We start from the raw sequence: 8,545 nt of genomic DNA, 5'->3' as shown, positions 1-8,545 counted from the left end.
TAGGGGAGGAGGGAGGAGAAGGAGGGAGGAGGAAGGAGGAAAAGGAGGAAGGAGGAAAAGGAGGAAGGGTAGGAGGAGGGAGAAGAAGGGGAGAGAAGAAGAAGAAGAAGAAGAAGAAGAAGAAGAAGAAGAAGAAGAAGAAGAAGAAGAAGAAGAAGAAGAAGAAGAGAAGAGAGAGAGAAGAGAGAGAGAGAAGAGAGGGGAGCCATCAGATTACTGGGCTCCTCCACACCACTCTAGCACTGCCCAGCAGTGATCCTATGAGGACAGAAATGACTAGCAGCATTTCATGAGTAGGGGATTTTCAGGTCCAAGGGCTTAAATAACCCATTAAATGTCACCACCACAACCAGGAGTCTAATCTGAGACCTTCTGACAGGGAAGTACTCTCTCCTTTTACTATTCCGTACCAATTCAATTTAGCTCATTGTTCCAATAACCTATAATATCGTGTAAATTAACGCTGAAAGCATTTTTATCAAACCTCTTGCCCTTTGTGAACCAGTAGGTAGATTTTTTAAAGAAAAGGCATCATTAAAGTACTATACTAATGGGCATTCTATTACAAAGCTAAGAATTCTATTTCCACATGCCACACTGTGCAATATTTAATATGTTTTCCTGAAAATGCAAGTAATTTTTGTTTATTACAAAGACTCAAGGAATTCTGAAAAATATTAAGAACCTTAGTTGTTTTGCCCAGCAATAAATACAATCAGCATTAAGCAAATTTACACTAGTTTATACAACATATACTTCAGGTATTATTTTGTATGACCCTGTCAGTTATGCAAAATCACTGCCCTTCACAAACTCAACCCTCAATGACAAAAACACACCTTCACGTCACACAATTCCATCAACCAGTGACTTCCTCCTAAACACGCAGGTTGCTTATTTCTCACTGTAAACAATGTGGCAGCAAGCATGCCTGGAGAAGAATCTGCTGAGCCACACAGAAGCACCTCTGCCAAGCCACCCTCCCTAGGGAGTGGCTGTTTCTAACACTCCCACCTGAACGGCATGGATGCCGAGTTCCCTTTCTCTAACAGCAGCATCGTGTTTAATCCTTGCCAATCTGACTGGTGAAACAGGATAGTATTTTATAATTTGCGTTACTCCAGTTTGGCGAGTTTGCACATGTTTCACAGTGGTGCTTTTAGTGTGTGTGGTCTATCACTGAAGGAGATAAAAGAGTGGTCATTCCGTGTTGGAAGAAGGTTCCTTATACATTGAGGAGATTGCTGTTGGCTTTACATGCAGAAATACATCCCTATTCTGTCTAATTTCCTTCATAATTGATGGTCAGAGAATTTTAACTAAAAATTGCAAAAACCATGTAAAAAGAAATAAGAACTTTGAACAGCCTGGAAAGTTTGGCTGGGTCACTGAAGATGCCGAGGGAACTGGTGAAGAGTCTTTATCATCAAGTTTCTTGTCATCTAAAAGGGAGAGTCCACAGGAGCTGCAAACCCCATCTCAGACATATCCCAAAAGACTGGGCATTAAGCAAGCCTTGACTTAAGTCATTAGAAAACTTTTTTCCAGGCATGGTGGTGCATGCCTTTGATCCACGCACTTGAGAGGCAGAGGCAGATAGATCTCTATGAGTTCGAGGACAGCCTGGTCTACAGGGTGAGAACTTGTCTCCAAAACACGCAAACAACAACAAAACAAAAACAAGACAAACAAACAAACAAAAACCTACCATTGCTAACCACAACAAAACCTTGACAGTTTTTGTCCAAGTAGATGCTGAAAGGAACCTCAGTGGAAGCCCCTCGGTGATGATCTTTACCCGGCACTCAAGCCAGAGATTGAAGTCTCTTACACAAAGAACCCTGTCACAGCTTCCCACGGGACAGCCTCAAGCTAGCCAGCCTCAAGCTGGGCCCAGGAAGGGGCGTGTGACTCTCGGGTGGCATATCCTCCTCCTGCTAGAGTAGGCAGCTAGGAAGACATAAGCAGGGTGGAGGACAATGTCATGTAGCTCCTCCCCTTTTGTGGCTAGGTACATCCTGATCAGATAGACAGACAGCTCGATGTGAAGTAACCAAGGAAACCATGGCTGTATTTTAGTAGCTGTGTTTCCTGATGACTAAAAAGCCTCACTGTGGCTTGATGTCCTTGAAACTAAGGTTAGGTTCCTTCAGCCATACCAGAAAGGAAGGTGACAAAGCACTTTCCCAATATGGCACAGGCCAAGGAGAAACGACAGGGACAGACATCTCAGCACCACAGCACGCATGCAGAGTCAGGTAAACCAGCGTGGTACCCAAGGGGAGGAACTCAATGCTTAAATCACAAGCAAGGGCCTATGAGAGACCTCTTAAAAATCCTGCTATGCAGAGCACAAAGGGCTTACTACTTCCTTTGGGGACAGCCTGCTCTGATCTCTCTCTAGAGTGCACTGTGCTTTGCTTGTGATAAGTAAAACTCTGCCTAAACTGTATGTCCAGGCTGGATTCCTTCCGTCCAGAAGACAGGAACCAGGGAGAACCCTCTCCAAAAGACACCAGTCTCCTTAGGCCGCTACCACAGCTGGCCCAGGCTGCCCGTCCTCAGGGTCAGACCATATCTACCCCACCAAGCTGCTTCGTGCAGTTCTGTTTAGTCCAGGAGCAGAGTGTAGACACCCATCTTTTATTCTAGTATGGAAGAGAAGTGAAAATGAGAAGATTGGTAAGAGAAGACAGAACCCCACCAGGACAGTCAAAGCTGTACAAAGAAACCCTGTCTCAAAAAACCAAAGGAGGAGGAGGTGGAGAAAAAAGAGGGGGCCCAACGAGAAAGCAATACAAAGACTTCAAAGGGAGCTAAGCTGACGGCAGCGGTTTAGAGTCCAGAGCACAACTTCCTGCTTCTGATCAGGACAACCTACTTACGCTGGCCATTTCCAACATTCTTCCCCTGTCCTCAAATTCTGCTGCTGACAGCTAGTCCCAGGATCCCACAAGTGCCTTTCAAGACTTGAGCTGGCATGAGAAATCCTAAAGACCCAAAGGGTCTTCATTTTGATAAGCCTGTATTCTAATGCTCATGCCCTGGGTGCAAATCTCCCCATTAGACCATCAAAAGCCCACACTCCTGTATTCTAATAGCCTGAGTGCAGAACACATCCCCTCTGCTGGATCCCCAAGGAGAGCTCAGATCACAAGTCTGTTTCCCTCCCCACCTCATTCCCATCTTCAGGCAGATTATGACTTTTTCCTTAACTTCTCTGAAGCTTTTCTTAAAAACAAAACAAAACTCATAGACATATTGTACATCAGTTTATGTACTCTGTGAATACCTGTATTTTATACATCAAAAGAGTTTTCTTTTTCCCTCCCAGGACCAATGTTTACACACCTAAAGGTAGTAACTACTCTGGGAAATGGGTTACTGGGCTACAGCTCCTAGAAAACACCCACGTGTTCTACATGGAACCTTTCCGTATGGGAATAAAGGGATGAAGCTGAGCGAGCTCTGGAAGTGACTCCGAAGAGTAAGTCTAATTCAAAGCTCCTCAAAGTCTTCAAGTTGTCTTCTCTGATCTCGTGAATTCCCTGAAACATTGTTCTTTTTTAAATGTAGTAGGGGGAAAGAGGAGGGGCGGGGGGAGAGAGAACATATGCACCCGTGTGTGGGCTTGTGTGCGTGTTCATAGAACAAACCTGGCCCTGAAATACACAAAGCACCAACCTAAATCCTCTGCATCCTTTTCCAATTATTCTTTTCCCCATACTGTATGCTTGTTAGGGTCTCGGTGGGAAGAGGTGCGTGCCAGAATACGAAGGGGCTAAGCCAAAAAGCCCCACAGGTGGACGCGATGGTGCTGTCACTGTTTTCACTCTCAGAATGCCTCGTGACACTAAATGGCCTTATCATCTCTTTACAAGGCACTAATACTCTACAATAGCCTTGTGGGGTACAAATACTTCACAATATGGGATTTAATCCCTCTGCCAAGTGGGTTTTTCTTTAGAAAGCTGCTTTCATATTTTCTTCTCTAGTTATTCTACATATTTTACAAAACTGCCCTAAAAAAGTTGAGAGAGAAAATGGCATCTGGAGGGATGCAAAAATCAGAGGAAATACCTAATGTATTTTTATACAGGTTATAGTGAAGTTTGATCAAATGTTATTTCTTATAATGAAAATCTACTCTGTAGGGGGAAGTAGATCATATTCATTATGGTAGATAAATCACAATTTACTCAGCCAGCATTGCCGGGCTTCTTTAAGCCAGCCTGACCTGACAAGAAGAAACAGATACAAGTGATGTAGCTTTAGACACGGGCAACATGGGGTAGACACGTGAGACTAGACACAGACACCATGGAGTAGACGGGGCTGAGAACTAGACACAGACAACATGGAGTAGTCATGGCTGAGAACTAGACACAGACAACATGGGGTAGACAGGTGAGACTAGACACAGACAACATGGGGTAGACGGGGCTGAGAACCAGACACAGACAACATGGAGTAGACGGGGCTGAGAACCAGACACAGACACCATGGGGTAGACAGGTGAGACTAGACACAGACACCATGGGGTAGTCATGGCTGAGAACCAGACACAGACAACATGGAGTAGTCATGGCTGAGAACCAGACACAGACAACATGGAGTAGATGGTGCTGAGAACCAGACACAGACAACATGGGGTAGGACATGGCTGAGAACCAGACACAGACAACATGGGGTAGGACATGGCTGAGACATGGAGCAGGAAGGCACGGAGACAGGCCCCAGTGGTTTCAGTTCTTCCTTTTAAATTCTTTATAATAATTTTATTAATACTACCTGGTTTTTTTGCCCTAAAAACTTTTATTTATTTAATTTAAATTTTCATACATGGCCGAGAAGGGTGGTATAGCTTTTCTTTCCAACATTTTGAAGGCAGAAACAGGTAGAGCTCTGTGAGTTGGAGTCCAGCTTGGTCTACATAGTGAATTCTAGTCAAGGATACATAATAGGACTTGTCTCGATTAACTAATTAATTTCATATGTGCATGTGTATCACATTGCGCATACGCCCCTCATGCCCTCTCTTTTCTCTGCACTCTCCCTCCCCCCATTGGTCGTCTTTGTTCCTCTGAATGGTTCTGTTTCACTTTCGTTTAGAACAGAGGCACACATGATTTTTTTTTTCTATGAACCACAAACGAAAGAATGATGTGGGAATGATTTCTTATTAATAAAGAAACTGCCTAGGCCCATTTCATAGGCCAACCCTTAGGTAGGCGGAGAAAACAGAACAGGATGCTGGGAGAAAGAAGCTGAGTCAGTGAGTCGCCATGATTGTTCCACTGCAGACAGACGCAGGTTAAGATCATTCCTGGTAAGCCAGCTTGTGGACTACAAAGATTAATAGAAATGGGTTAGATTAATATGTAAGAGCTAGCCAATAAGAGGCTGAAACTAATGGGTTAGGCAGTGATTAAAAGAATACAGTTTCCGTGTAATTATTTCGGGACATAAGCTAAGCTAGCCATGTGGGCGGCCGGGTGCAGGGGACGCAGCTCAGCCGCTCTTATTTCAACAAAAGAAAACATATTTGTCTTTCTGAGACTGGCTCAATTCATTTCACAAACCATCCCTAATGGCATCCACTTTCCTCCAAACGGCATTACCCTCTTCTTCTTTAAAACTTGAGAAATCTCACTGTATCCAGAAAATTGTCGCTGGGCATCTAGGTTGGGTTTATAGCTCTATTATTGGAAAAACACATTAATAGGCAAGTATCTCAGTGATGCACTGGTAATGGAGTCCTTCAGAGAAACACCCAGGGGTAAAATAACCAGGGCATAAGGGAGATCTACTTTTAGATTTGGGAGTTCCAGTGTTAAGTAGGGTGGTTGGGTGACAGGTGACTATCTGCTTCAGATACATGATAATCTAACCTGGTAACAGGCAAGCCGAGTGGAAAGGCCCAAGGAAAAGTGCTGTGGAACAGGAAGAGCCCAGAGAAGGCCCTTTGCCTGGAGTAGATGAACAGAGTGGGAGGAAACAAAACCGGAAAGGTGATGGGGGTAGACAGTGCCTTGCTACTGCAAATTTTCTTTTATGTTGGAGGGTAGCAGGGGCCATTGCAGGGCTGGAGACAGAGGTAATGTTCTCTGACTTGGGATCTAAAAAGATCCACTAGATACCTTGTGTGAGAGAGGATGGTGGGGAGAAGGGAAATGTGAGCACACACACATGCGCACACACACACACACACACACACACACACACACACGCACGCGCACATACATGCAGCACATAAAGGGCGCTGTGCTACTGCACAGGATCCAGGCTCCTGATTTTCCTGTGGCTTAGATCAGTTAACTGACACTACATCCCCACTTGTGGAGTGGCTATTTTCTCACTGTTGGGGGACAAATGAAGTGATTTTGTTTTCCCCTTTTCTTTTCACAGGACTTCTGGGTTACCATTGCCAGCACATAGCACTCAACTTCTTCAGACATGGCGGGCCCAGCACCTTGCTGGGCTGGGTCACCTCAGCCTAGACCACCCAATGCCAGAATCTCTCTCAGCACAGTCTTCCACTCTGTTCCACAGCGCTCTCTTGGCTTCCGTCTCTTGGAACCCTTGGGTAAAACCTAAACATTCCGGCCTGGCACTCATAGCTCTCCAAAACCGCCTTCCGAACCCCTTCTCTGCGCTCCCTCACCACTACATCTGGAACAGAAGTCTCTACTCTAACCTTTTGCCCAAATACCCTGACCGGCGCAACACTCACTAATCTTTTCCTTGTGAGCCTTCCTTCCTTCCCCATAGTTCTCAGAAAGCCTATTCATCCCAAGGCAGTGTCTAGAGCCACCTTTTCACTCAGTTTTGACTCCTGTCATCGATTGGTTCTCACCCCACACTCTGGGGACAGAGCCTCATTAGCCAAGACTTCCCATACCTCATGCGTGGCAGAAGGCACGGAGCACAGCTCTCGCACCGCTGGCCCACGTTACAGCAGCTCTGCTTCCCAGCACATCACCGCTGTTACTCCCTACTGTGATAGAAAGCCATCAAGCTTCTCTGCATCTCCTCCTCGAACTCAAAAGCATCACTAACATCACTGCTTATCCAGACCACCTTGCTTGGAGTTATTACTACGGCAGAAAGCAGGCTACCTCAGTGCACTTTCGGCACAGTGATGACGGCCAAAGAACACTATCCTGGGAGCATCCTGCCCTCTTAGGCTCAGTGGGAGGAGGGGCATGAGTACCAGGGAGCATCGTGGAGAACTTTTGGCAGCCACTAAGCACAGCTCGAACATCCTTCGGACATGTCAGAATTGGTCATACAAGGAAGAAGAGAGATGCTGGAGAAAGGGCCCAGCACGTTCAGGGGCAGGCAGATGACGAATTATGCAGAGAACCTTCCAGGTACACTGGCTGCAAGCAGGAGGCAAGGGTGTGAGGAGGAAAGAAGGACAGAGCAACAGAGTGGCTAGATATTCCCCCCTCTTCAAGGGTTCAAGCACACGGCAGAGAGCACAAGTGAACAGTTATGGAACAATAAGGAATGCTATCAGGGGTTCTAAGTATCTTCTTAAACAGATGGAAAGCCCCAGAAAACCAAACACTGTGTGATCAGTTCTACTTGGTACAATTCACAGATAGGGTCATGCCATTGAATCGGTTCTTACTGTCCATGAAGTCTGTAATCAAAAGCAGCCTCATTTTTTCTTATATTTGTTCCAATGAGATATCTTTTTTCCATCTCTTTATTTTATTGAAATTGTCAATTAAATTTTTTCTTTTTCTAAGAAATTTTAGTTTTTGAAAATATAATTATATTATTTCCCTCTTTCCCTTTCCTCCTTCTAAGCCCTCTCTTTCACGCTCTCTCTCAAATTCATGACCTCTTTTCCTTTAATAGTTGCTACATATATGCATTTGAACATATATTCCTAAACACATGAATACAACCTGCTCAACGTTCAGCAGAGAACAAACACACGCATGCAGTTAGTGACAAACATTAACAGAAACAGCCACAATGACATCAGTTGGCTCCCCATGACTACATGACCATGACATACAGCAGAGGAAGGACGAGACCCAGGGAGAAACCTGCCTTCCAGGAATAAAGGAGACAGGATGAGGTCATTTGAAATCACACTTGTTCCTGTGTAAATATGCAAGCATGCCAACGAGAGTTTCCCAATGATAAACTCAAGGTCTTGGACAAAGAGGTTGTAGGGATCTCTAAGGCTACTTACTCTAAACAGCATCTTCATTTCACAGGACTTCCATTTCAGAGATGCTAAGAAATATACCTTCAGACTTGCATATTGGAAGCAAGACGTCCAAGAGTACTCAACCCTGTAGTACTAACACCTTCAAGCAAACTTGTTCCCTTAAAGATACACTGCCACACAGGTAGAATGGTCACGGTTAAAAGTCAGAGTCAGAATACAGTAGTCATTAGCTGAAAATCTGTGTAAGGATATGCACTGCACAGAGCACTGCAAGAACAGCACAAGAGAATGGCTACATGCACTGTACAGAGCACTGCAAGAACAGCAGGAGAGAATGGCTACATGCACTGTACA

At 44.9% G+C, this 8,545-nt stretch overlaps 1 protein-coding gene across 2 annotated transcripts in view; it reads right to left on the bottom strand.

The window, feature by feature from the left end:
- The window catches only part of Iqgap2 (IQ motif containing GTPase activating protein 2), a 287,742-nt gene that overhangs the window by 205,397 nt on the left and 73,800 nt on the right, over positions 1–8,545 (bottom strand). The window contains exon 1 of one of the 2 annotated variants that reach the window (XM_013349678.2): positions 1,709–1,727. The exons of the other annotated variant lie outside the window; for it this stretch is intronic. The gene's annotated coding sequence lies outside the window, so the exon portion shown is untranslated. Of the gene's footprint in view, positions 1–1,708; positions 1,728–8,545 lie in introns of those variants that run through there. 2 annotated transcript variants of the gene reach the window in all.

Source organism: Microtus ochrogaster, chromosome 19 (assembly GCF_000317375.1).
Source record: "Microtus ochrogaster isolate Prairie Vole_2 chromosome 19, MicOch1.0, whole genome shotgun sequence".
NCBI classification, from domain to species: Eukaryota; Metazoa; Chordata; class Mammalia; order Rodentia; family Cricetidae; genus Microtus; species Microtus ochrogaster.
This window is presented reverse-complemented; position numbering and strand designations above follow the sequence as displayed.